Raw genomic sequence first — 26661 nt, 5'->3', positions numbered from 1 at the left:
AGAATTCCTGATACCAATACCCTTTACTCTGAGACATTGTATTACAAAGATTTATTGACTCATCTGTCTCGTCTACCAGGTTATAGGCTCTAAGGGCTTGTGAGCTCTGATTTCTGTTTCTTTAATGTCTACCACTGTGCTCTATACCTAGGAAGGGCCCATTAGATGTATGTTGAAAGAATGAATGAAGTAAGCCAGGGGGTCGAGGAAAGATTTTTATTAACTCCTCAACATAAGACTGATCTGGTCCATTAATAAAACAATCTATGAAGAACAGCGGTCTGCTCTTGCCCCTGACCTTGGTGTTCGCCTCTATTTATCTGAGAGATATTGACTGAACCCTTGCTGGGTGGGCTGGGAAAGCAGAAATGAATATGATAACCCCCTGCTTTTAAGAAGCTTACAGTCTAGAAGGTGGTGCAAAATTACACACAAATCCTTAGAATAGTGGTCACAAGGTTAGCAGTGTTGAGTGTCCTGCAGAGAGATGGGATTTCTGGAGAAGGACAAGAATGGAGACAGAGTGAAGTTGTTAAGATCCCAGGCGTTTATATCCAGGCTGCTTATGAGCTGTGTGACTCTGGCAAATTACATAATCCCCTAAGGCTCAGTTTTCTCCTGTAAAAAAAAAAAAAAAAAGTGTTTGTTTTTTGAATTGTGTTCCCCCACAAGGGTTGAAGTCCTAGCCCCTGTCAGTACCTGTCAGTGTGACCTTATATGGAAATAAGGTCTTTGTTGATGATCAACTTAAGGTGACGTCATTGGGCTGGGTCCTAATCCAAAATGACCAGTGTAGTTATAAAAAGGGTAAGTTTGGACTCAGACACAGGCACATACAGAAGGAAGGCGATACGAAGACAAAAGAGAATGTTACCGACAAGCCAAGGAATGCCTGGAGCTACCAGAAGTTACAACAGATTCTCCCTCTGAGCCCTCAGAAGGAACTAATCTGTTCAACATCTTGATTTTGGACTTCTGGCCTCCAGAACTGTAAGATAATAAATTTCTGTTGTTGAAGTCACCCAGTTTGTGGTACTGTGTTATGGTAACCCTAGGAAACTAAGTCGGGGCAGTAATAGTGCTTATCTCATGGAGATGTGAGGATTAGATGAGATATAAGCAAAGGACTTAGCACAGTTCTTGGTACATAGTAAGTGCTTGATGATTGTGGGTAGGACGAACACCCTTGATGTGGGGGCGATCGAACAACGCCTCACAGGGGCGATGGCATTTGCCTTAAGGCTTGAAGGCTGGGTAGGGTGTGGGCATTGAGAAGGTGTAGGAAGAGGGATTCATGGAACTGTCATTTGCAGTGACATCTCGGCCCCAGAGAAGACTTAAGCTGAGCCCTGAGGTTCTTGCCTTCTGGCCCAGGGGCAAGTAACCGTTGGGGAATGTGGAGGATTCCTGTTATTTTTACATTCCTTGTCTTTTGATAACAGCCACTCAGTCTTCCTTTGGAAAAGTCACCCCTCCCCTGCTCTAATCATGGCTCTGTCCTTCCTCAGGCCAGTGAGAGGTCTCCAGCCTGCTGGGCCTCATGAAGAGTCCAGGAGGTAGCACAAACCCAAACAGGGCCAATCAGAGTTCTCACTAAGGATAGATATGGATAGTGAGAAAGGGAGGATCTCTGATCCTCTGGCGTGGGGAACAGTAAGGACAATGAACCTGGTGCTTCTTGGAGCTATTTTCCCTGACTGTGTTGAAGAAGCCATCTTTGGGATGAGGGAAGCAGGCTAATGTGCAAATGGAAGTAAATCTGAGAGTTGGAGAGTGATGGAGATGGATGGATTGATGGCTGGCTGGCTGGCTGGCCGGATGGATGGATGGATGGAGAGAGAGAGAGAGAGAGAGAGAGCAAGAGATCTGAAGGCAGTGATACAGTGTTTGAGGCCCAGGAGCCAGCATTCCTGAATCCAGAGGTCCATGGACCTTAAAGTAATGAAAACAAATACTTTTTTTTCCCCCTTACACTAGTTTGTGTTGGGGTTGATTGCATGCATCCAGGAGAGTCCTGACTTCGTCATTATCTTCAGGCACCAGCCTTACCCCAGGGCAAGCAGCTCCTGGGTATGAACTTTCAAGAGGGTGATGTAGGTGGTCATGGTGGTGACAGTGGTGCCTGTTACAGCGTAGTGGGTCACAGAGGCCAAGACAGGCCTCCAGTGCAATTTCACATCAAGATTGGCTTCCGTCTGTGACTTTCCCTCAAATGTCCTCACTGTGTACTGACAGGTATTTGCTTCTTTCTCTTTTGACCAAAATCCACTGTGGGGAATAAGGCTAGTTCTGCAAAGAATTTCAGAGATTTTAAGAAGGCAGAAGCCTTACTTCTCACATCGAATGGAGAATTCCAAGAGTGTGAGTTGGGAGACCTTCAGGACCATTGGAATGGGTGTGGAGAGGCATCCCTTTTCTCTTAAGGTGTCAAGGAGCTAGATCTTCTTGGCATTTCCACTCAAGCTTAATTTCTAGTCCTCCTCATGTGTGCACCTCAGTGCTGATTTAGTTGTTTTTCTCATCCACAGGGATCACAAGAAGGTCTGGGGTCCAGATTTTACACGGTCGCCCGTCACCCAACCACGTGTGCAAATACTTGTATGCAGATAGAACTCGAGTTTGTCCAAAGACCAATCATCTCTGAATGTCTTCTGCTAAGAATTTAATATATATATTTCTATTTAGCCCTCTAGTCTAAAGGTGAGTTGTTAGTATGCAAGGTTCCTGATAGAATTGAACACTTTCAAAATTTTATTTTTCAGTAACTAGTTAACATGGGAACACATAATGTGTACTAAATTGTAGAGTTACATTTATGTGTATCAGTTTTGTGCCAGGAGGGTTGAGGGAATGGTGGGTACATCATGGCTGCTTTTCACCCATTGAAAGTGCTATGCTCCAAGACTTCTTGGGAGAATTAAGACTATAAAGCTGACATAGGCCAGGTGACACAGGAACACACAGTGAACATTTGTAAGCTTATGGCAATGACTACCATAGTGTCTTTACAAACTGGTTTTGACCACATGTTCATAAAAATCCTAGTTACTGACTGAGGGCAATCAGTGGGTTCTGCCCTTTTATTGTCTACTCAAACTAGATACATTGTTTATGGCTAGAATAGTGCCCAGCACAGTGTAGGCCCTCATTAAGCAGCTGGTGGATTCCTTAATGGGTATTGGTAGCGAACTCTGTTTCTCTTCTCTCTCCATGTTCCAGCTCTGTTGGACTTCCCCTATTAGTTCCCAGAATGCTCTGCACTTTTTTTTACCCCTCGGGCCCTTTGCACATGCTAGTCCCCCTGCCTAGAACACTGTGCACTCATCCAGCAAGTATTTATTGAGTGATAATTATGTGTTAGGTAGGCATTTGTACAGGTACTGGGGCTCCCACAGTGAACAAGACGATGGAGCTTGTGTCGTAGCTGGGGGAGACTGACGATTAAGAAAAATCAGTACGTATATATTGTATCAGATGAAGAAAAGATCTGCAGAGAAAAATAAAGCTGGGAAAGAGGAAGTTGTGTCTATGTGGGTAGGGGCTGTTGTTGCAAATTTTAAAGAGAAAGTGACAGTTGGCCAACTAACTGCCACACCTCCTTCAGGCCCTCTCTGCACCCCTAGACTACGTGAACACTCCTTGTTTTGGGTTTCCAGAGCATGTGTGCTTCCTTTGTCATTACGCTCTTTATAACTGCGGTTGTTTTATGGAAACTTTTTCCCTGCTGGATTGGGCTTCACAAAACTGGGGCCGTGTCGTCTTATTTACCACTCTGTTGCTGCCCTCGGGGACGGCCTTGCCCGTGACAGACATTCTGTGGCTACTTACTGGGTGAACAGATGAGGGAAAAGAGGACATCACTTAGAAAACATCCTATGTTTTCCTGCTTGCTATGTGTACAGTAGAAATAATGTATTGACTCTTTGGCCGTTGTACATAGTAGGAGCTTTGGAAAGCAAAATATCAAATAATTAAGTGAGCCTAAAATTAGTGTAGAGCAGGGCTTCTCAAACCTGAATGTGCACACTAGCCACCTACAGACCGTACTTTCCAGAGATGGCTGGACAGCACATCCCAGCCCACGTGGTCTTCTTATGGTAACATTGACATTTCTCCCATTGAGGCATGGGGTCTCTTTCTCTCCCTTCCAGTCTGGGTGGAACCATGGCCAGAGGAAGTGACACTATGTGACTTTTTGAAACGTCTACTTTTGGAAATCATGCTGTGAAGAGACTTGATCTCAGGATCTTTCTTGGAGCTCTTGGAAAGTAATTTCCCTTTCTTATGAATGTGTAAGCCTGGAGTTGCTGAGGGTCCCTCATGTGGTAGCAAACTGCTCAAGAGTGAGACCCATATGTAGGGAAGCAGAGCTGACACGGAGAGACCAAATCTTGATGATTGTCTGAGCTGCATGATCCGGATATACCTGAAGTCCCCTTAGAGTTTTCAGTTAGAAAAGCCAATAATCCCCTTCCCTTTTTTTTTTTTTTTTAACTACTTCAAGTTGGGTTTGTGTCACCTGCATCAGATGAGGGGTGCCTGGGTGGCTCGGTCGGTTAAGCGTCTGACTTTGGCTCAGGTCATGAACTCGCGGTTTGTGAGTTTGAGCCCCAAGTCGGGCTCTGTGCTGACAGCTTGGAGCCTGGAGCCTGCTTCGGATTCTGTGTCTCTCTCTGCCCCTCCCCCCCCCCAAAAACAAACATCAAAAAAATCTTTTTAAAAAAAGACGATTCATGATGAATATGAATTCATGCCAATATCCTTGGCAACACAGAGTCTATAAACCTAGCTTTTGAAAACTATTTAGCACTATAAAAAAACAAGGATATTGCTGTTCCTACTTCCCTAAGAATATCCTCGAGGAGCCATATCCATCAATTACTATTAATGAGCACATCCCAAATTCCGGCCCTTTGATGATCTGGGCACCCTCGTCAGGTATTTCCGCCCTCTTCCCTCCGTGACCCCTGCAGTTTCCCAGGCTACCCTGACTCAAAGATAACCTACACCTGTTCTCAGCATGTCCTGCGGAGACCCAGGCGAACCCCTTGGAGATTCTGAATGATTCATCTTGAACAGAACCCTGGGTTTGCCTGGGACTCTCAGGGGAGCCGTGTGAGAAACTCTAAAATACACATGAATGAGTAAATCGGGACTGAGTGCCAATTTGGAGCGATTAAAGGATCCCGTGAAAGCTGAACCCCTGGAGAGATGTACATGCTTCTGTTGTATAATCCCGTAAGTGCAAAGGGGCATAGGAGTAGCCTCTTTTGATGGAGCGCCTGTGCACACCCACTCTTGCCCCTTGGGTCCTTGGCACCTGCAGAGCTCCTGTCATCACGGAGGCCAGCCCCGAGCTCTCTCCTATCACCCTGGGAGTGTCTTCTAAAGAATTCCTCCAGAGCCGTGGTTCTGGGCTGCGCTGATTACTCCTAGTAAGGTTAGCCCTGGCCCCTGGCTCTTCACGGCAGGAATGAGTTTCCAGAAGGGTCACATTCTTCCTCTGAGGCAGTTCACCGTCCTTTCTTTTAGCAGGAGGTGGTGATGTGTTTTTCCCTACGTGCCACTCCTCTCTCGCTAAATCTCCATCTAACCTCAAGACTCTCAGATGCCACCTTATCTGGGAATCCATCCCGGGCCCTCCTTTTTCACTCAGGCCTGTCTAGCTTCTGCAGCCTTAGAGCTTCCGGGACTCGTTATACGGGCGTCGTTAATGAAGTTTTTGGCACAATGTCTGGTACAGTGCTTCGGTGGTGACGATCCAGGATTCAGAACAGCTTCTTCAACTCCCCTCTTTCCCGGACGGCGTCTAAAACTGTCCAGCGGGCTGTGTTGTAACCCCACGGGCTCCAGCCGATGGGAAGTCAGGATCTCACCTCCCTCCCTTCTGGAGAGCTGGGTGGCTAAACCCTGGAGCCCAGAGACCTGCTCTGTCCCTTGGTAGCTCGCTTCTCATTACCTCACTTTTCTTATCTGGACAATGGGGATCACGTTGAGTTCTACTCCTCAGCATTGTCATGAAGAGTAAATAAAGTATCCAGGGACAGCTAAGTTTCATAGAGTGCTGGGCACATAAGAACTCAGCAGTGGCATGGCTCCTATAACGTCATCAATGAAAATCTATTGAATATCGAATAGAAGACAGGGCAGAGTTTTAGGTTCCAGCCTCTGGGCCTCGCGTGGAATTGACTTCTCGGTGACTTGAGGTAGTGTCTAGACCTTGCTGTGTGTGACCCGTTGCATGTGTTCATCCGCTCAGCAGCTGTTCACTGCCTGGCTGCTCCTCGTCTACCATATATAAGCCACAGCTCCCATAGTGGCGTTGTGGGAATCGGGAGTGAGGCCAGGAACATATTTTGCAGTTTTGGCCGAACGATGGGTTAGCATTCTAGACTGTTTATTTTTCTTCCCTAGAATTTGCTTTGCCAGCTCCCAGCCCTGTGGTCAGGGGCAAGAAGTCTTTACTTACTTTAAGAGAAAGCCGAGGGTGAAAATAATACTCCTGTTTCTGCTGTTTCTGAAACAGAGGAACCGTAAAGGAGGCTTCAGAGAAAAGTGTGTGGGTTCAGACAATGCTTTCTGGCTGGTAAGGAATGAAACCACAAGGATTAGGAGGCACATTGCACTTAAAAAAAAAAAAAAAAGGAGCAGGCAAAGGACTTAACTCTACATGTACTGGGGTAAAGTTCAATGTTCGTAATCTAGTCTTTGGCTATTGTAGTATAGTGTTCAGTAAATATGTATATATATTTAGCATGTATTATGTTTAGAATTCAGCACCCTTTGCCTGACTTTAGATGGAGGTGCATTTGTTATATGTAATACTTTGACCATAGAGTAGGATTCTGTGAACAGAACTTCCCCCCTTGAATTCTTTCTGCCCCTTAGATTCTGCCCAAATATTTAATGGCAAGTATCCTATAAAACTCTGGCAGGCTGGGGTACCTGGCTGGCTCAGTCAGTAGAGCATACAACTCTTGATCCTGGGGTCATGGGTTTGAGCCCCACGTTCAGCATAAAACAACAACAATAGCGGCAACAATAACAACAGAGAACTCTGGCAGGCTGTGGTTCAATGTGCTGACCATTGGTCTGATGGTCGTTCAATGTTGATTGCTTACAATTTTCTATCAAATCTGAATGCTGTTGGCGTTTTAGGTAGAATGACTATTCTTTTTTGCTGGAGTGTCCATTGCATTCCCACTAAAAGTCAGTAACGGCCTCCAGTTGTTACAACTGAAAATGTCTCCCCCCATTTCCAAAAGCCCCGTAGGGGGCCTGTGCCACCTCCCATTGAGAACCACTAAATCACATAGCATCTTGTTTAATGATCGCACGGAATTGAGTTCAGAACTTTCCCCACTAGACGTGAAGCTTCATGAACGCTGCACAGACCCATGTCAGGTGTTAGTCTCTGATGGTTTTTTTCTGGTGCTTAGAACAGGGCTTGACCCTTAGTGGGTTCTCGATAGATACTGTGCTGGGTTGATGGCAATGCCATATAGTACACTATTAATTTTCCATAACTTAGTCAAACTGCATTGCAGAGTTTTTTGTAAGCAAGGGTGATATTCAAAATATTTAACAAATAGGGGCACTTGAGCGGCTCGGTCGGTCAAGTGTCTGACTTCCGCTCAGGTTATGATCTCATGTCTCACAGGTTTGAGCCCTGAGTCGGGCTCTGTGCTGACAGCTTGGAGTCTGGAGCCTGCTTCTGATTCTGTGTTTCCTTCTCTCTCTGCGCCTCCCCGGCTTATGCTCTCTTTCAAAAATAAAGAAATAAACATTAGAAAAAATATTTAACGAATAATATTGCACACGCTCTGACCAATAAGAACTTATTGGAGAGTCTGGAGGCCCCCTTGCTGGCACAGGAACCTTTAGTTGCTGGCTCATGGGACAGTCCAGAGGGTCCCAGGAATAGGAGACAGGGAGTGAGGTGATAGGAGGGGACAGTGTCAAATTTTAACAGCCAGCAAGGCAATACGAGAAGATGCTTCTGAATATCATCAGAGTGACTATTGTGTAGAGTGCAGCATACAGAACGTTTTCAGGACATCCCGGGAGCTATTCATCTGTTGACCAGATATTATGAAATATCTGTACAAAAGTTCTCTGGCTTCCAGGCTTTCTCTACTTTTTCCCCCAGAAGTCTCTCTTCATTTTGTTCAGTCAGTGCCAGACCAGATTGTTCAAGAAAAGAGTGAGAAAGAACATGGGGGTGCCTCCTGTATTTCATGCCCATAACCCACAGGCAAATGCGTGTTCCTCGGGAGCCTGGCAAGATTCCCTATGCAAGCAGTGCCTTCCCACCCACCTGGCTCCTGCGGCTGAGGCCCTAACCCTTTTTTCCAGGTGAGCCTCGTAGTCTTCTAAGTCTCTAGAATTTGGCTCAGCAGTTGACTGTGTAGGAAGGACAGTGACAAAGTTTTGGATTCTGGGACACCTGGGTTTTAGTCCCGCCTCTTCCCTTACCGGATGGGTGATTGTAGGCAAAGACAAAAAAAAAAAAAGAAAAAATCACACACTCTGCATTGGGTGCCTGTGGACAAATCACGTAGCCCCTCTGTTTCATTTACTGTAAAGTGAAGGATCCACACTGGCTGCTCTCTAGAACTCTCCCTGCTGAGTTGTTAGATCCCCTGGGTTGTGGAGGTGGAAGGCTTGTCCTTGTGTGGATCCAAGGCCCACTGCTCTGGCCTCACTTGTGTGGCAGGGACCTGGGGGCCCGTGCATGGGATCCAGGCTCTGTCCGCCCTCTCTTGGCTTAGGCCAGAGGGCCTCCAGCCCTAGAGCTTAGCTCTGAGGTTCTCCCACTGGAAACGACGGCCACGACCGCTTCCTCCTCCGTGTCCTCCCTTGTACCCCTCTCTCCTCCTCCCTCACTTTCTTAAGCTGTTGCTCTTTCTCTGTTCTCTCTCTCCTTCTCCATCCTTGGGGGGCCTCATCCCCTCACCTGCTTCAACTCCAAGAAAACCAAAACGCTAAGGCCCCCACCCTGTCGTCAAACTGGGTCCTTGGGAAGTTCCTTAACCTCTGCTTGACTCAATTTCCTCATTTAAAAATGTGATAGTCCTTCCCATCTCAAAGGGTCGTCGGGACGGTTCAGTGAGACTGTACGTGTGAAATACTACAGCAGCGTCTGGCCAATGGGACTTGAGCCTCCTTCGTTAGTATTTCCCTTTTCACTGCAGCAAGTTGACTTGGCTCATGGCGTACATATGGGTGTGCTATGATTAATCTGCCCTGGAAAGTTTGCATTCTCTTTCCTTCGAGCATTAAAGTGTGTGAGTAACCTACTCGCTGAGCTTTCTTTTTTCATGCAGCCTCTTGCCGTTCCCATTCCTTCCTGCAAACACGCACATTCTTCAGCTTGATTAAACTATTTGGAGTTCTGGGGCGCCTGGGTGGCTCAGTCGGTTAAGCAGCTGACTTCGGCTCAGGTCACGATCTCCCAGTCCGTGAGTTCGAGCCCCGCGTCGGGCTCTGTGCTGACAGCTTGGAGCCTGGAGCCTGTTTCAGATTCTGTGTCTCCCTCTCTCTGACCCTCCCCCATTCGTGCTCTGTCTCTCTCTGTCTCAAAAATAAACAAACATTAAAAAAAAAAAAAAACTATTTGGAGTTCCAAGACTCACTAGACTTTCTCATTTTTCCTTGTCTCTGTATCTGGCCAGCATGCCCTTTCCCCAATCTATCTTTTTTTGTCTTTGGTAGTGGTGGGACAGATTGACCTCTTATGAGTAGATGCTTCAGGAATTGGCTCACACGCCACCTCCTCCAGGAAGACTTCCCTGGTTGCTGCCACTCCCCAAGGTAGAGTTAAGTGGTTTTTCGGTTGTGCTTTTTAGAGACTGTTGTCACAGGGCTTACACCATGGCAGTACCATTATTTCTGTTTACTTGTCTCTCTTTTTAAACTGGCAAGTCCTTGAAGGCAGGAACTTTGCTTTATCTATCTTTTTTATCCTCAGCACCCAGCCTTCTTCTTTTCTTTCTTTCTTTCTTTTTTTCTTTTTTTTTGGAATCTAATATGTGTTTAGTAAATGTTATACGAATGAATGAAGAGGATGGGAAAAGACATCCTAAGAACTCACTAGAAAAGTCGCAAAGTCATTGTACTAAAGGAGATTCATTTTACTAAGAGGAACACTTCTCTGTTCCTGTTTCTTTCCAGATATATGTGCCTACTTTGGGCACAATTATAATAATTTTGATTTTTAGAAAGTCCATAGCTGTTAGAAAGAACAGACTAGAAGGGATGGAGGTAAGGTGTTAGAGACAAGGATCCTGAAACACCTGATCCTCTGATAGTGACAGGCACAGAAAGAGTACAAAACACACAACTGGGCACCTGAGCACAGGGAAACAGCTTTAAGCCGCACAGAATATTCCTACACAGCCCAACAACCGACATTCAAAAGGGATGGCCTGAGTTACTGAAGGTTTAAATTATACTTTGAAGAGTCTGCTTAAGAAAACAAAGCTCTAAAACCGATTGAATTTTTCGTGGAATAAGTTTCAGTCACCGGGAAACGGCATGGGACTGTTCAGTCATTAGGATGCTACTTGGACATTTTAAGACGGAAACTATGTTGTGGGTCTGGAGACGGTTCTGCAATCTCGTAACGACTTTCGCCGATACACAACAGAATGGTAATTAAAAGAAGTCTTTAGGACCTGGCTTGTTGAACTCATATGGAGCCCTGGGGGCTTGTTGGCATTCTTTTGAATATTGATGCTGAGATGGGGGAGTACAGGAGCTTCCCTCCCTCTCTTGTCATCATCAGCCTCCTATTTTCTATGCAACAGGCTGGGTGTAGGATTTTGTTTGAAGGAAAGCATCCTCAGCTAAAACATGCAGTAAGCATGTTCTTACAGGAGCACGCATCCAGATATAAGTTCTCAGGAGGCAGTGATTATGAGCATCGTCTGAATGAGTTCAGGTCTGGGTGTCTGGGCTTCACCTCTCCATACCTCGGTTTACTCCTTTGTAAAATGTGGATAATTATAGCCCCCGTGTCACTGAGCTGTTGTGAGAATTAAACTTGTTAAAATAGGTAAGGCGCTTAGAAAAATGCTTGGCATATAAGAAATCTATTTTGCTATTTGCTATTCGGGTAGCCCCTTCATCAAGCCTGCCTCGTAAGGGGTGAGGCAAAGCTTTGAAAGCCAGTGCTCTCTGAGCCTTGAAGAATGTAGGGAGGCGCAGGGCATTTGAGTCTAAGAGCAAGGGAAGGAGGGGGAAAGATCACACGTTTGGGCCCTGGGTCGGGACCTCGCATACACGAGAGGAACACTACGTGGCAAATATGTTATTACTAAGCAGTGTCTCAGGTCAGGCAGCGTGCAAGGTGAGAGGGAGGGGACAGAGCACAGCTGCGGGGAGAAGGAGAAGCAGCTTGAGCCCTGTGTGGGCTCCCAATCCGTCTGCCTCGCTCACGACCCGGAACTAATGTCAACCGGCGTCTTTGGATCTGGGTTTTAGAAAGCTACTCTGGGAAGTGCTGTGGAGGTTAGAGAGTTGGAAGGAGAGGAGAAGGACAGAGTCAGTGGCTGTTTCAGAGAAAAAACACCCAGGGTGGGGTGGGAGGCACGGGAGAGGACAAAGATGATTCCAGAGTTTCCTGGTTTGGGCAACCGGGTGGATATGATGCTGTTCATCAAGATAGAGAAGGCAGGAGGAAGAGCAGGTTTGGGTGGGGGAGGTAATGAGTTCATTTCTGGGACAGGCTGAATTTGAGGTGCCTAAGGGAAGTTGAGGCGGAGATACCCAGTAGGCAGTCGGGTCTGGAGCTCAGCTAGGAAGGGCAGGGCCAGAGATACGGATCCCAAGTTGTGAACTTATAAATGAGAGTTAGAACTTTGGGAGTGGTTGAGTTCACTCAGGGAAGAAGCGTGAAGTGTTAGAAGAACAAGAATGGAATGGCGAGGTCGTCGATGGCTGGGGGTGGGGCTGAGGAAGGGTTCGGCAGGAGAGACCAGGAGGGGCTGCCCATGTGAGCCAAGTCCTTGGCTTGAGCAGGTAGGACGCACAGCAGCTTTCAGTGGGGCCCTTCCCAGGCCTTGGCTGCCCTGATAACTTAAACAAAAAGCATTATTGCTCTCAAAGGGCAAGAAGGGATTTGTGATCTTGAAATCAGTGTGCTTTGGAGCTGAATCTCAGAGATTTGATGATCCAGTGGTGTGTGTGTGTGTGTGTGTGTGTGTGTATTTTGTTAAGTTTTCAAGATGACAACCTTTAGAGCAAAATGAAACCTGTTCCAAATCCCAAGAGATGATAGAGTGATCAACAGAGGTCTCGTCATTGAGGCTGGGGCTGGGTGGCTTCTCTCTAATGTCTTAGGGCAGCATACGCACATTCATCCCACATATATTACTTAGGTACCAAGTATATGGCAGTCCCTGTGCTCAGCTCTGGATAGAGCTGTGGCCAAAACAGTTTCTGCCCCTGGGGCTAACTGGTTCTCAATCTTGGCTGGACCTTAGCATCATATGGGGACTATTGAAAAATTCCCCCATGCCTAGGACGTGCCTCATACCAGAGAACTCAAAAATCCTTGGCAATGCGACCAAGTGGAAGTAGCTTTAAAAACTCTGCAGACTTGGGGGTCCCTGGGTGGCTCAGTCGGTTAAGCGTCTGACTTTGACTCAGATCTCACGGCTCATGAGTTCGAGTCCTGCGTCGGGCTCGATGCTGACAGCTCAGAGCCTGGAGCCTGCTTTGGATTCTGTGTCTCCCTGTCTTTCTGTTCCTCCCCTGCTCTCACTGTCTCTCTCTCTCTCTCTCTCTCTCTCTCTCTCTCTCTCAAAAATAAATAAAGATTAAAAAATAAATAAAACGAAGAAACCTCTGCAGATGATTTCAATGTGTAGCTACAGCTGAGAACCAGCTGAGTGTAGATAATCTAGCGCACCCAAGTATTTCCACGGAACCCCAATGGCAGACTCTTGACTCAGTCAAGTTGCCTTAATTTATCCCTGAGGGGCCAGGAGTTGAGTTGGCCAAGGTGGCCCATGAAGGGCCTGGGCTGAGACCTCCTGTACCCCACTCCTCAGCCAAGGAAGAGTCTTGCACACCGGTGTGGCCTCGGCCTGATCTGTGCTGTGGCCCTTAACCTGGCTGGCCACCCAGCTTTGATGTTTAAGTAGAACTCTGGTGAATGATTTACATTGTTCTCTCTTTTCACCAGGGCTGTCTTCTTTCTCTGTGAAAAACCAGTTGAATTCTTTGTCTAAATGGGGTATTCATTCAGAGGACGCACAATGGACCTCTTTCACTCGCAACTAAATCTCTAGTAACAGAGACCAAGGGCCTGCCAGCAACGTCCTTGTGAAACCCGTCCCCGTGCGCCCGGCCTCTGGAAATGAACCGTGAGCACTGCCGTTTGGAGAAACAGGGGCCCCACATTGTGTAGGGGGTGGGGCTGAGAGCCACAGACTGCTCTGACACTGCGGGCAGGTCTCCGAGCTCGCACTGGGGAGCCCTGGAGTTGCTCCCCACAAGGGCAACCAAGCCCTTTTCTCGGTGGGACCCCCAAAAGCATCAGTCTGGCAATCACCGTTTAAGCCTGGAAGGGCAGCTGTGTGACTTTGGGTTACTGGCGTGACCTCTCTGAGCCTGAGTTTCAGGCCGAAACATGGGGGAATAGGATTATCGTGAGGATTAAATGACATAATATGTGCAAAATGTGGGGCACCTACGGTTATCTGCCATGTCCTAAATTAAGGCCCTTTGATATATAATGCAAAATTGAACCCAAAGAACTAAAGCAGCAAACGAGCTGTTGTGGCTTGTCATCCCTCAATTATAAATGAGGATACTGAAGCCCAGGGAATGGAAGAAACGTGTCCAATGTTGCACAGTCATCAAAGGAGATGGACTTTGAACTTGGGCCTCCCACAATAAGAGGGCAAGAGTGGATTAGCTATTACTATTTTCTGGATGTTGCTTTGGATTCAGACAGGAGGAGAGAAGGTGTGGGGAGTGGGGAAGAATTTTCTTATAACTTTGGAGGATGTATTCAGAGCCATGATACTTAAGCCAGACGCTGCAGAGTTTCATCCTGGGAACAGAGGAAAAGGAGCCAGTTTCTGCTGGGACCGACTAGGTGCTAGGCAGCACGCGAACCCTTTTTGGGGACACTTGTACATTATTTAACGCGCAGGAATAAATCTGCAAGGGAGGTGGTAGGGATTTTTATCACTAATTTGGGGTTGGAGGGAGGGTTCAGAAGCTCAGGGAAGTTAAGCAACACGCCCAATGTCACAGAGTCAGTGTTGAAGCCTGACTTTGAACCAGAGTCTGTCTGGCCTGAGATGCACCTGCTGCTTTGCTTTTGCTGAATGTATCCCGTTGACCTTGAGAAATGAGGTCTTCTCCGTGTCTTCAGTTTACTCTCTCACTTTGTAGGGATCTCGTCTCCATTTCCTAGGTCCTGAACAATTAGAGAGGGTGGTTTCCTAGGCTGTTTGCTTGGCAGCCACGTCGGGAGGAGAGTGGCAGTGATACTAAAATTAATAATAATAATAATAATAATAATAGCAATAATTATCACATTGAGCACTGTGTCCCAAGCACTCCATGTGTTCCAGACACAGTTGCAAGAACTCAACAGACCTTACCTCAGTTTAATCCGCACAACACTCCTGTACAGTTGGGATTATCACTCTTCCTGTTTCTGCAGATGGGAAACTGGCACAGATCAGTCCAGCAACTTGCCTAAGGTCACACAGCTAGTCACCGTGGACCTGGGATTTGAACCCAAGTAGTGGTCGGACCCAGAAGCTACTTGGCAGAACTTGCTGGAAGCAGATGTGGTCTTTGTGCCTCCTGACCTGGCTTCCGGTTGGCAGCTGACACAAGAGGTGTTCCATGGGGGAACGTTCCCTGGGGAATGACTCTCCTGTCACTTCGTCTTGAGGAAGGGGTTGTTCCTGGTATGTGGAGTTTCACTGATGTTGAGAGGGTGCTTACTCTTTCCGCCTGTAGGTTTCCTCGGATTGGTCTTTGTTTAACTTGGCCCGACATACTCACTCAGCTGGGCTCTCAGGCCCTCCTTTAATGAGGCGGAGGCTCCCTTTGCAGGAGGTCAGGCTCCTGTGGCCTCTTGCCTTGTCCTCTGGCCACACTGTCCTCCGCAGGCTGCCTCTGTGTCCCCAGATCTCAGATCCAGGAGCTGGACCCAAACCCTGTCGTAGATGGCTGGAGAACCCTCGTGAGTCTCTGACCACCTGGGGCCACCAGCCCAGCTCTGGTCCTGTGGAACCTGGCCACAGTGGGCACAGCATCCCAGCCTGGGGCTGGGTGCCGTGTCGTATCTACACCCATGCACCTGGGGCTTATGTTTCAGGGAAGGGAGATTCTGGTTTTCCCCAGCAAGTTTTAATTCAGTCCCCTGGCTTTCAAGAGGGTGTGAATACCGTAGCATTCTGTCCTTGCATTCTGTCCTTTGTATTCTGTACTTAAAAAAACAAAAGATAAAAAAACCCTAAACTTTGCCTTAATAATGAAATGAGCAGCAGTGATTTATTGAGCACATACTATGTGCCAAACATTCCACAAGCAGCATCTCACTTAATTCTGTTCACATTTTTGAGGGGAAGGCCTTGGTTATCTTGTTTTTATGGTTGAACAACCTGAGTGCAGAGGGATTAATTTGCTCAAGGCCACACGGTAAGCAGTGGCCGAGCTGGGATTTGAGCCCAGGTCAGTCTGACACCAAAGCTCTTAACCACCGTCTGTACTACTTTCCATTTCTCTCCTTACCCATCCTCCCTTCGTCCGGAAGTCCAAAACGTTGCATGGATGGGTGAGAACCTGGACTATTTGAGTGACAAGAGGAGCTGTTCCAGTGGCTCTTTTCTCCCTGCCCACACGGTGTGCCTGTGGTTTCTTCAATCTGGGACCAGGGAGACCTTGTAGCGTTTGTCTGGGGCAGAATGTAAATGTGTCACTTGTCTTTCTCGGCTTGACAGCAACAGCTCTGTCATATGCCAGTATGCGTGTGCATGCACGTGTTCCACCCTTACTTGCTCCTCCTGACAGATAGCTGGTCCTGTGCCTGAAATTGATTCATTTCTAATGAAAAACAACCCGACCTGAAGATAAGAATTCACTCAAGCAAGATTGGAAGGAGAGATAATGTGGAGCATGCAATGAGTTCGTTTTAACTGGTGACTTATTCCACCTAAGAGTTCTCATGTGTCAGAAGGGAGTCCGGGTCTGGGAAAGGTATGCAGAGGAAGCTGGAAAAGCCCCTGAGTTCTGCAGGGGAGCTGGACCTTCCTACTGCAAATGCTTAGGAGCCTGGACCCTGGGCCAGGAGTGGAGGGTGGAGTGCAGTGACTGATGCAGGCCTGGGGAGGGGGGCAGGGGCTTTCATTCGCTAGTGAGTGGGCATTTCCCATGTGGGTGGCACCTGACTCTCTAGGATATTTTCTTAAGTTTGTCTCTGCATTCTGACTCTTGATTCCCCAATGGAGGAGCTAGGCGTCTGCCTTCTCAGCACCCCTGTGCATGGAGTAGAGAGTCGTGACTTAGGCTCCTTCGATGAGACACCACCTCCCTTCCCCCACTCCCCCGAAACGGACTTTGATCTTCAGGAAGGTGGCATCGCAAAGGATCCATTTTCAGGGCCAGCAATGGTTGGGGTCCTGGCGGAGGCAGCATGTGGTCCAGGCAGGTGGTGGTGGCGGGGACATCTTTGCAGGAAGCAGGCCTGTGGTAATGCTTGATTCTTAATTGTTCTTGGTGGCAGAGCTTCCGTGTCTGACTCTCCGACCACCCAGGAGATTTGTGAGCTACCCCCAAGTCCTGTAAATTTGTGGAGGTTTGCTGAATGGCCCAGGATATAGTTTATCTTCATACATGGTCCGTGGATGCTTGAGTATTTATTCTGCTGTTGCTGGCCGAAGTGTTCTCTAAATGTCGATTGGATTCTGTTGGTTGATGGTGGTGTTGAGTTCTGTGCTCTTGTTGAGTGCTGTCTAGTTGTTCTATCAGTTATTGAGAGGGGATGTTGAAGCCTCTACCTATAATTGTGGATTTGTCTAGTTTCCCTTTCAAGGTCTAGTGATAACATTGCTTTCCATATTTTGCAGCTCCGCTGTTTGGTCAGGATTCTTGTGGACTGAAGGTTTAAAATCATTATGTAATGTCCTTCTCTGTCTCTGATCATTTGCTTTGCTCTGAAATTTACTTTATCAAATATTAATATAGCCAGCTGCTTCCTCTCGATCAAAGTTGGCATGACGTATCTTCTCCCATCCTTTTAACTTTCAACCTGCCCGTATCGTTATGTTGGAAGTGAGAGACCGTGTTTTCAAATCCACTCTGACGATCTGTCTCATTTAACCTTGTCTGAGAATGTCTTGATTTCTTATTTGTTGTTCTGAAGGATATTTCTGCCGGATTCTGAGCTGACAGGGTTTGCTTTATTTATTTGCTTGTTTTGTGTGTGTGTGTGTGTGTGTGTGTGTGTGTGTGTGTGTGTGTGTTGTGCTGTTTTGTTTTGCTTTGTTTTCCTCAGCATTTGAATAATGTTGTACTACTCCCTTCCCGCTCCCACAGTTTCTAATGAGAAATACACAATGATTTAATTGTTTTTCCTTTATAGATAAGGTGTTGTTTCTCTCCAGCTGCTTTAAAGACATTTTCATTTGCCTTTCGTTTTCACAAGTTTGACCATGATGTGTCCTGGAATGGATTTTTTTTTTTTTTTTTTCACTTATCCTGTTTGGGGCTTGCCGCTCAGCTCCTTGAAACTGAGGCTTATGGGGGCGCCTGGGTGGCGCAGTCGGTTAAGCGTCCGACTTCAGCCAGGTCACGATCTCGCGGTCTGTGAGTTCGAGCCCCGCGTCGGGCTCTGGGCTGATGGCTCAGAGCCTGGAGCCTGTTTCCGATTCTGTGTCTCCCTCTCTCTCTGCCCCTCCCCTGCTCATGCTCTGTCTCTCTCTCTCTGTGTCTCAAAAATAAACATTAAGGGGCGCCTGGGTGGCGCAGTCGGTTAAGCGTCCGACTTCAGCCAGGTCACGATCTCGCGGTCCGTGAGTTCGAGCCCCGCGTCGGGCTCTGGGCTGATGGCTCGGAGCCTGGAGCCTGTTTCCGATTCTGTGTCTCCCTCTCTCTCTGCCCCTCCCCTGTTCATGCTCTGTCTCTCTTTGTCCCAAAAATAAAAATAAACGTTGAAAAAAAAAATTAAAAAAAAAAAAAAAAGAAACTGAGGCTTATGTCTTTTGCCAAATTTGGGAAGTTTCAGCCTTTAGTTTCTTTGAATGCTTTTCCAGCCCTGCCCTCTTTCACCTCTCCTTCTGGAACTCTGATGATGTGAATGTTAGATGTTGTTCCACAGGCCCCCGAGGCTCTGTTGAGTTTTTCATTCCAGCCTGTTTTCTCTCCATTGTTCACACTGGGTTATTTCTATCAATCTACTTTCAAGTTCATTGATTTTTTTTCTTTCCTCCCTCCATTCTACTGTTGAGCCCACCCAGTGAGTTTTTTATTTCAGTTATTGTATTTTTCAGTTCTAAAATTCCATTTGGTTGTCTTTTATATCTTCTATTCACCAAATGTTCTATTTCTTTGATGAAGCTTTCTATTTTTTTTTTCAATTATTTCAAGCATGTCCATAATTGCACGTTGAAGCATTTGTATGATACCTGCTTGAAAATCCTTATTGGATGATGATAACGTTTCTGTCATTTTGAGATTGGTCTCTATAGATTGTCTCTGTTACATTCAAGTTGAAATTTTCTTGGTTCTTGGTGTGAACAGTTATTTTCTATTGAAACTGGACATTTTTGTTATTATGTCTGATACTCTGAATCTTGTTTACATTTTCTGCTTCGGCTGACTTTTTTTTGACATTGCTCTGCCCAGGGGAAGGAGTCGGTGCTGCCCTGTGACTGCCAGGTGAGGTTAGAAATACAGATTCCTCAGGGACACCTGGGTGGCTTAGTCAGTTAAGCATACGACTTAGGCTCAGGTCATGATCTTGCGGTTAGGGAGTTCGAGCCCTGTGTTGGGCTCCATGCTGACAGCTCAGAATCTGGATCCTGCTTCGGATTCTGTGCCTCCCTCTCTCTCTGCCCTCCCCTGCTTGTGCTCTGTCTCTTTCTCTCTCAAAAATAAATAAACGTTAAAAAAAATTTAAAAAGAAGGGATGCCTGGGTGGCTCAGTTGGTTAAGCGTCCGACTTCACTTCAGGTCATGATCTCACGGTTCATAGGTTCAAGCCCTATCTATGTTGGGCTCTATGCTGACAGCTCAGAGCCTGGAGCCTGCTTTGGATTCTCTGTCTCCCTCTCTCTCTGACCCTCCCCTGCTCATGCCCTGTCTCTCTCTGTCTCAAAAATCAATAAAAACATTTAAAATTAAAAAAAAAAATTATGTTTATTTATTTTTGAGAGAGAGACAGAGTGTGAGCGGGGGAGAAGCAGAGAGAGAGAGGGAGACACAGAATCCGAAGCTGGCTCCAGGCTCTGAGCTGTCAGCGCAGAGCCCTATGCGGGGCTCGAACTCAGGAACAGCAACAGCATGACCTGAGCTGAAGTCGGACGCTTACCGACTGAGCCACCCAGACGCCCACCAAAAAAAAAAAATTTTTTTTTTAAATTAAAAAAAGAAAAAAGAAATGCATACTCCTCACTTGGCCTCTGTTGTTACTTGACTTGGGACTTGGGGAGGGATTCCTCATTCTAGGCCAGAGGTGGGAGTTCTGGTTCTCTGTTAGGCCTTCACTGACATCACTCTGACTGGGAGGGGTAGGAGTGCCTTGTTACCACTCACACGTGTCTTCCACTGGACACTACAGTAAAGAGAGGTGGCCTCATTGCCTCTGGGTGGTGATGAAAGTCCTGACTCTTCCCTAAGCCTTCTCTAACACCAGAGGGGAGGGAACAGAGCACCTCCATAGTTCTAGGTAGGGGTGGAAGTCCAGACTCCCCATGAGGGCTCCACTGACATCATGGGGGCATAGGTGTTGTTCCCATTTAGTGGGAATTTTGAGATTCCTACTAAATCTCAAAATGTAGATTTTGACATCATGGCGGGGGGGGGGGGGGGTTAGTTTCCAGCTCCTTACTTGGCTTTCTCTGACACCACACTGGCAAGATGGTTGGGGAGCCTCATGACATTCCACAAGGGAGGAGTCTAGATTCTTCACTCTGTCTTTGCTGGCTTGGGTAAGGAGAGGCACTTTTTTCCCCATGATGTTAGTATGGAGTACGTGGTTACTGTCTGAGAGTTTTCTGTCTTCATACCCTTTTCTGGCTAGAGAGAGGAGGCTTTTGTTGGGGCTTTTTCATGTTTGGGATCATTTGCATTTCTGGGCCACACGTTTCTTCAGCTCCCAGTCTGGGATATATGAGACAAAGAGAAAACCCAGAAAACTCACCTCCATGTCACTCCTTGGGTCTGAAGTCCCTCACCCATCTGCCTTCCTCTCCCCACCTTTGAGAATTTTCTGATGATTTTTTTTTTTTATACGTTATGTCTATGGTTTTTAGTTGTACTTGGTGGAAGGAAGAGAAAGAAGTATTATCTATTCCTTGTTCCCAGAGAGCAAGTCCCAACATCCTTTATTAAACTGTCTTTCTGCTGAAACTGGCCACAGGGGGCTCTGTTGTTTGCAGTGTAGAACCCTTCCCTTTGAGAAGGACGGGGCCAAGTTCCCCCTTGAGTGGGAACACTGGTCTTGTCAATACGTTTTGAGAATTGGTAGTTCTCTTGTGTGTGAGTGGTTTTCCTCTGTTTTCTCCGAACCATACAGCTTGTCTTCTGAACACAAACAAAAACTTTCTCATAATTAAAAAAAAAAGTTTATTATGTTAATAATCTCTGCACCCAATATGGGACTTGAACTCATGACCCCAAGATCAAGTGTTGCATATTCTTCTGACTGAAGCAGCCAGGTGCCCCAATATAATCATATATATATATATTATGTACTCTATATATATATAATCATATATATATATTATGTACTATATATATAATATATATAGTACATATATAATTAATATATATACTGGTTATATATATATAGGTTATATATATGTATTATATATATACTAGTTATATATATATATATATATATATATATAATACATATATATACATACACACACACACATATAATAAAAATGTGATCACACTGCATTTTTTGCTTAGTAACCTGCGTTTTCACTTAGCCAGATACCCTGATATCTTTTTACTCAAATAAATGCGGCTTAGATCATCATTTTTTGATGGTTACATAAGGTTCCATTGCAAGAGCACAGTTATTTACATATCCGATCCCTATTGTTTCCAATTTTTGTCCACTGTAAACAATTCTGCATGGAACATCTTTGTAGATAATCATTGGGTACTTGTCTGGTTATCTTAAACTAACCCCCTAGAAATGGAATTGCTGGGCTGTAGGGGACACACATTTTTTAAAAAGAGCTTTTGATGCATATCTTTACTTATCCTTTCCATCTTGCTTCTAGTTGTAGGACCATTGCTTGGTTCTCATTCCCCTCGAGTTTTCTCATTCACTAACAGGCATTACCCCTTCAGTCTCCCCTCTGCTTCTCTCTGTCCACTAGTGCTAGCTTGTGGCAGGATGATATGTGACAAATCAAGGCCCCTATAACACCTTCCATATTCCACTTGCTTACATCCTGAGGCTCTTTTACCATTCGTGGCATGGTGGGACTTCCAAACTGAGATGGCAAGCAGTTTTAAGTTCAACTGCTGAGGGTTCAGATGGAAGATTCCGGAAGTAGATGTGATCAGCCATTTCCTTCCCTCACCGCTGACCTCTGGTCCTTAGGGGAGAAGAAAAGTAGAGATGAAGTAAGATGGTGAGATAGGAGTAGGAGTGGCCCTATCTCATGTATCCCTCCGCCCCACAAAATGAATCTTGGCCAGGGAGGGGCATGATAAAATCTGCCTTGAAGTCAAGAGAACCTGTTTCAGGTTTCCCAGGGTGTCATCTGCGGAGGCATCAAGTTTCAGGTCAGTTCTCTATTCATCATGGAAAAGCTACCATAGAAAGGAAATGGTGGTATGGTGTTTCTGGTGAGGGGACAGTGTAGGGACAGCCTTCCAATTTTCCCAGAGCCTTAGAGTGATGATGGTCAGATATCTGAGTGTCCCAGTGGCATCAAGTTGGGGTACAGAAGAAGAGGAAAGAGGAGAGGAAATATAAGGAGGAGGGGAGGGGAAGGGGAGAAAGCAGGAGGGGAGGGAAGAGAGAGGAAATGAGAAATGAAGCTCAGAGGCCTACAAGAGCTCCTTGCCTGAATGTTGTGGACCCCATGGCAGAAGTTGAAGGGTGGGTCATGCTTGCAGGCATCTGAGGAGAACATGGTTGCCTGTCAGATAATTTGTTAGCATGAGACACAAGTAAGGATCAGATGAGTTACATTTGAAGCCAGAGGTCAGAATGGGACCAAGACAGATGCAGACAGTGCAGTAACTTCTTTCTCAGCCTAGATGCAGGGTCACGTCCCCACAACACGCACCCATAACACCTGTATGTACACATACATGCACATTTAGCCAAAATGGTGATTAAAAAGCACTCTTTTTGACTTTGTTTACCTGCAAATAACTAGATTACTTATGCTACATTGGGCAGAATAGGGATCCCAGGCAGAAAGTACACTGTTTGAGAAAGGGGCAGGTGGGGGCGGGGGGGGGCGGGGAGAGGAATTTTTGTAGTCTTGAGTTCACATTGACTGAAAATCCTTACCAAGTTTACTTCTCTAAACTACCATGGTCTAAGAAAATATGTTTTCTAGATTCAAGCCTTTGCATATTCCCAAGCAAAATCTCCTTTTATTTATTTGTGTTACCTATGTGCACAGTGATTATTGAGGTTTTTTAAAATCGCATTTTGTTCAAACAAAAACATTCATAGATGGCCAATATCATGTAAAGGAAATAAAAATCAGATCTGGGGGAGGGAGGATGCTTCCTCTCAGTCATCTGAGGTTCATAAAGGGCCTCTATGGAACCCTTGGGACTCAACAGATAGAAGGCTGCCGTGTATGGAATGCCAGTGTTGGCCAAAGTGCTCCCTGGGAGCTGAAATCTAGCTCATGTACCACTCATCAAGACTCAGCCTCTGGCACAGGGCTGTACCTACCTGGGGATAGCATTGCCTTTGTCTTTTTACAAAGTGTAGTCTGCTTATAAGCCATGTGTCCATAGAACAGCATGTATCAGAGAAGATTTCTTCTCAAATTCAGCCACCCAGATGGGGCACCTTACACGGGCCCCATAAAGGCAGCTAATGGTCCTGCGTGAGCGTACTTTGAAAACAACAGTAAGTGTTTACTGGTACATAGAATTGGCTTTCTATTTTGAGTTCCCCGTTTGCTGCTAAATTTCAAAACAAGTTCAGTACATTTCCTTGTCCCAGACTTAGAACATTACTGCTCAAGTGTGGGCGAGGGGCCAGCAGCCTTTTGGAAGAGCAGTAACTGATACTGTCATTAAACTATGGAGAAATACGCCAGGGAAGACTTTCCCTGGGTAGAATCCCTTGTGATTTGTTTTGGGGGTAACTGTAAAAATCAAAACTAGGAGACCAGCCAATCACTTTAGTGAAACATTCTAGTTTACAATCAGGAAATGATGATCTTGAGAAATTATGGCTTATGTTCAAGGCCATAAGATTCTAGTTGGTGGAGCTGAGACTCAAATCTAAAGCCTCCTGGCTATGATCCCAGGACTTTTCAGTTGGCTGTGTGATGATAGAAACCGTATAGCCAAAGAAATGATGGGATCTTCTTCCCTGGCCTCCTTCCTCCAAAGACAAATATTTACCATTTGGAGGCACTCTAGGGATGGTCCTACACTGAGGGAGGTGAATACCTCACTCCACACGGCAGCCTAGGAATGTGCCATCGTGTCATGTCGATGAAATGGGTGGTCTCTATATCAACAGCTTCTGCAGTGCTGAAACGCTTCCTTATTCTGCTTTGGTGCTGAATCAGCCACGGGAGTCATGTCTACTTCCTGGGCTGCAAGATGGCAGCCCCAAATAACGACAATAATAATAACAACACTAATGATGGCAAGCACCATCATCATCTTGTTTGGTCCAGACAGATCACCTTTGATCTGGGGATTTCTAAGCATGTTGCCAACATGATCCAGCAGCTAGTGTCATTATCTCCCTTTACAGACAGAGAAAATGAGGCACGAGATGTTTAAGCTAGAGGCTCAAGGTCATGCGAGGCATCATTAGTGGAGACATGTGAGGAACTCAAGTCGTTAGCTCTGAAATAAAATCTGTAGGCACTTAACAGGCTTTAGGTTGGCAATGGCTGCTCTTTATGAGGACGGTATATTTTTATAAACCATGCCATAAAACTGAATACCGATCATTAGATTTCATTTCAAGCATGTCTTTCACAATCTTAAATGCTGTGAGCATGTGGCAGATAGTCCCCTGCTCCAAACAGCCTGTTCCACACATAGTCCTTTGTAATACTCAGTGGATCCCCAGTGGTTCAGGAAGGTGAACCCTCTCTACCAAGAATCAAAGCTGGCATTGTATGACAGAAGGAACATTGGTCAAAGTATCAGGGAGGGGGGCCTCAATTTATCGTTTTCCCCCAGCTTTATGGAGGTATAATTGACAAATAAAATTGTATATATTTAGAACGTAAAACGTGATGATTTGACATAACTTCTGTTTTGTGCAGTGGTTACCCCAATTCTGTTAACTAACACATCCATCACTTCACAGAGTTACCTTTCTTTTTCTTTTTCTTTTTTTCTTTTTCTTTTTCTTTTTTTTCTTTTTCTCTTTCTTTTTTTTCTTTTTCTTTTTCTTTTTCTTTTTCTTTTTCTTTTTCTTTTTCTTTTCTTTATGTGTGTGTGTGCCTGTGTGTGTGTGTAGAGAGAGAGAACGCTTAAGTTCTACTCTCTTAGCATTATTTTATTATTTTTTTTTCTTAGCAAATTTTAAATACACAACACAATATTATTAACTATGGTCACCATGTTGTACATTAGATCCCCGGAGACTATTCATCTCGTAACTGAAGGTTTATACCCTTTGCCCAGCTTCTTCCCACCTCCTTAATATCTCAGTCCCTGAAAACTATCATTCTGCTCCATTTCTCTAAGTTTGACTTAAAAAAAATTTTTTTTAATTTTTATTTTTTGAGAGAGAGACAGAGTGAGAGTGGGGAAGGGGCAGAGAGAGAGAGAGGGAGACACAAAATCCAAAGCAGGCTCCAGGCTCCAAGCTGTTAGCACAGAACCTGATGTGGGGCTTGAACTCACGAACTGTGAGATCATGACCTGAGCCGAAGTCGGACACTTAACCAACTGAGCCACCCGGGTGCCCCCCCCCTTTTTTTTTGGTTAAGATTCCATATATAAGTGAGATCATACTGTTTTTTCTCTGGCTAATTTTACTCAGCATGTCTTCTAGGTTCATCCATGTTGTTGCAAATGGCAGAATTTCCTTCTTTCTCATGGCTGAAATAATGTTCCTATATATATATATATATTTTATAATTGTTTATTCTATTTCCATGAAAAACATCAACGGAATTTTGATAGGGATTACATTGAATCTGTAGATTGCTTTGGGTGGTATGGACATTTCAACAATTAATTCTTCCAATTCATGAATATTTATATATTTCTCAATTTCTTTCATCAGTGTTTTACAGTTTTCAGCATACAGATCTTTCAGCTCCTCGCTTAAATTTATTCTTAAGTATTTTATTGTTTTTGATGCTATTATAAATGGGGTTGTTTTCCTAATTTCTCTTTCTGATGCTTTGTTGTCAGTGTATAGAAATGCAACTGATTTTTGTATATTAATTTTGTATCCTGCATCTTCACTGTAATGATTTATTTGTTCCAACAGTGTTTGGGTGGAATCTTTAGGGTTTTCTATATGTAGGATCATGCCATCTGCAAGCAGAGACAATTTTACTGCTTCCTTTCTGATTGGATAGCCTTTGTTTTGTTTTGTTTTTCTTGCTTACTTGCTTTGCCTAGGATTTCTAGTACTACACTGCATAGAAGTGGCAAAAGTAGACATTCTTATCTTGTTCCTGATCTTAGAGGAAAAACTTTCAGCTTTTCACTGTTGAGTATGATGTTAGCTGTTGGGCTTTCATATGTGGCCTTTATTATACTGAAGTACCTTCCTTCTATACCTAATTTCTTGAGAATTCTTATCATGAAAGAATGTTGAATTTTGTTAAATGCCTTTTCATCTTCTATTGAGACGATAATATGATTTTTATTCTTCATTCTGTGAATGTGGTGTATTACATTTATTGATTTGCAGATGTCAAATCATCCTTGTATCCCAGGGGTGAATCCAACTTGATCATGATATATGATCCTTTTAATGTGTTGTTGAATTCTGTTTGCTAGTGTTTTGTTGAGGATTTTTGCATCTATATTCACTGGGGATATTGGACTATAATTTTTTATTCTTGTAGTATTGTTGCCTGGCTTTGGTATCAGGGTGATGCTGACCTCAAAAAGTGAATTTGGAAGTGTTCCTTCCTCTTCAGTTTTTGAGAAGGGGTTGAGAAGGATTGGTATTAATTCTTCTTTAAATGTTTGGTAGAATTCACCACTAAATCCAGTCCTGGGCTTCTGTTTGTTGGAAGGTTTTTGATTACTGAGTCA

At 45.2% G+C, this 26661-nt stretch overlaps 1 long non-coding RNA gene across 5 annotated transcripts in view; it reads left to right on the top strand.

The window, feature by feature from the left end:
* Positions 1-817: 817 nt before the first annotated feature.
* Positions 818-26661, top strand: part of LOC147576555 (uncharacterized) — a 61494-nt gene continuing 35650 nt past the window's right edge. For 3 of the 5 annotated variants that reach the window (XR_015240913.1, XR_015240912.1, XR_015240909.1), the window contains exons 1-3: positions 818-990; positions 2529-2700; positions 4152-4268. This is a non-coding gene — a long non-coding RNA (uncharacterized LOC147576555). Of the gene's footprint in view, positions 991-2528; positions 2701-4151; positions 4269-10515; positions 10653-26661 lie in introns of all 5 variants that reach the window. The other 2 variants (XR_015240911.1, XR_015240910.1) reach the window with 2 other exon arrangements.

This window comes from Puma concolor, chromosome D1 (assembly GCF_028749965.1).
Source record: "Puma concolor isolate L17-30 chromosome D1, mPumCon1.1.hap2, whole genome shotgun sequence".
In the NCBI taxonomy this organism is placed as follows: Eukaryota; Metazoa; Chordata; class Mammalia; order Carnivora; family Felidae; genus Puma; species Puma concolor.
Note: the sequence above shows the minus strand (reverse complement) of the source record. Positions and strands in the feature narration are given on the sequence as shown.